We start from the raw sequence: 2,750 nt of genomic DNA on the forward strand, positions 1-2,750 counted from the left end.
GGCAGAAAATATTAGAACAGATGTCTAAAGGTTTGGTCAAAGTGTTAGGTTACATGAGTATTTGAAGAATAAAATTGAGGGGTGGAGAGGTTTAAGGGGAGAATTTCAGAGATTATGGGGTTGACACAGCCGCTGATGGTGCAATATGAAAACCGATAATGCTTAAGATTCCAAAGTTGGAGGACCATAGACAACTCAGACAGTTGTGGAAATAGAAGTGATTACAGAGAGATGGAGGGGTGAGGCCATAGAGGAACTTGAGATGAGGCAGGCATTTACATGAGTTTGTTTCTGATCTGCCAACTCAAATAAAGAATGAGAATCTTAGCAGTCAATGCAGTTCATTTTGATCCTGATCCGATTGTTTCAAATCTAGTGACAGAGATACTCCATGCGCTCCTCACTCTTGTTGTTGTAGGGAAGGATGGAGGAGACAGGATGATGGACTGTGTTTTACAAAGAAACAAAACCTGGATTAGTGATGTTTACAATGAGTGAACAAATCTGATGTATATATTTTTTACTCACAATATTAAAATGGACAACTGAAGGCTGGAATCGAATCCCTCCTCGACAGATAGCGGGATTAGAATTCAAGAATAATAACTGGAATTAAGAATCTACTGATCTCCATGGAACCATTGTCAATGCTAGAAAAAAATAAATCTTGAGGGAAAGAAACTGCCAACCTGACAGCGGCCCACCAAGTCACTCATTGTATTCATCAATGCAAAGTCTCAATAAAGGAAAGAAACTGGATGGACGACGTGACATCTACCAAGGCCTTGGAAAGAATAGCCACAGGATCAGCCCTCCCGACCCTGCAATGCCGTCCTCACTAACATCTGGGTGCTCGTGCCAAAATGTGGAGAACTATCTCACAAACTCGTCAAGGAAGAGCCTGGCATAGCCGTACTCACAGATTAATCCCTGACAGACAATGACCAGACACCACCATCACTATACCCAGATATGTCCTGTCCCACTGTCAGGACAGACTAGGCAAACGTGATGGCACATATAATGCTACATCCAATAGATCAGATCTGCGCTCTGCAGTTCTGCCACACCCAGTCGTAATTGGCGATGGACAATTAAACACCTGACTGGAGGAAGCACAACTGATATCCCCACCCTTACTGATGGAGGGGCCTCACACATCCATGCAAAAGATAAGACGACAACGGTTGCAGCAATTTGCAGTCAGACATGTCAAGTGGATGATCCAACCAGTGGTCCCCAACGTCACAGATGCGAGCTTCAAATCAATCGTTTCCATTAAAATAGTGTTAAGATATGAACAGATAGTGCAAAGGCTATGGGTCCTACCAACATTCGGGCTATGGTACTGATGGCCTGAGCTCCAGAACTTGCCACCCAGCAAACCAATGACCACTCTGGCACTGTCATCGACTGACAATGTAGAACATTTCCTGGGTAAGTTCAGTCCAAAAACACAGGGGAAACGCAACCCATTCGATTTCCCTCCATCTGTCCACACTCGACCAGCAGTAAAGTGATGGTAGGTGTCACCAGCAGTGCTCACAAGCAGCACCTGCTAAGCAATAGCCTGCTCAGTGACGCATTTTGGATTCTGCGAGGGCCACTCAGCTACTGAGCTTGTTACAGATATCATTCTCAAAACTGAAAAACAGCTGAATCGCACAGGTGAGGGTGACAGCCCAGTCCCACTCCAAAACACCTAATTCTACATCAGTGACATCACCCAAATCCACCACTGTCTAGGCTCATTTGCTGAAACTCTCCTTCATCCCTGTGTTATCTCCAGACTTCATTATCCAAACCCACTCCTGGTCAGCCACCCACATTCAACTTATATGTAATCTCAAGAATATCTAAAACTCTGTTCCCCAAGTGCTCAGTACTACCAAAACTTGTTGATTCATCAAAATACTTCTATTTAGGAGCAACAGTACAGGCCCGTCCCTCATTCACTCCGATTGGTTGGAGATCCAATGGGAACTGCCCAGTCCTCCAGTCCTGCCCTCTACCTCCTATTGGTCTGCACTGACATCAATCACTCAATACCCATTGTGGACTGGAGCAAGCTCAGTGATTCGTGCTTTTGCTGCTGTTCATCAGGTATGAGAAAGAGGGTTCATTCTTGTTTCTCGTAATGTCAGACAATGAGAACAACTACCTGCATTGTATGGAGCCTTTCACATTGACAAATCTCCAAAATCCTTCACGGATGATAGAATCGTTGATTAAAAAGAATGATTTTAAGATACCTCTTAAAGGAGGACAGAGAGGTTTAGGAAAGGTATTCCAGAGATGTGTGACCTCAGCAGCTCCAATCATGGAGTGATGTCGATAGGGAACAGCTTACAACGGAGACAGTTAGCAGCTAACCACAAGTTAACAACACCATGTCTTAGGCCCCTACCCACACACTAGGCTTTGTCATCACATAGCCTGCCATTACATACTACGTTTGGTTATCCACGAAGAATCTCCATTAACAGCTAGTCACCGTCCCAGCCACTCCTTTATCCAACCGTTCTTCTTGCCCTATCCCCACCTATCCTTTAATCCTTACATCCTCCCCCCACCTTACTGTACATGTCGAAACCAACATTTTTATTTCTCAGAAACATCAGTTTTGAGGAAATGACAACGGATCTGAAACGTTAACTCTGATTGCTCTTCACAGGTGCTGCTAGATCTGCTGAGCTTTTCCAGAACCTCCTGGTTGTTGTTTCTGATTTACAGCATCCGTAGTTCATTTG

This window comes from Chiloscyllium plagiosum, unplaced genomic scaffold, assembly GCF_037043375.1.
Source record: "Chiloscyllium plagiosum isolate Xiang-an unplaced genomic scaffold, Cpla_swu_hap1 HiC_scaffold_39, whole genome shotgun sequence".
NCBI lineage: Eukaryota > Metazoa > Chordata > Chondrichthyes > Orectolobiformes > Hemiscylliidae > Chiloscyllium > Chiloscyllium plagiosum.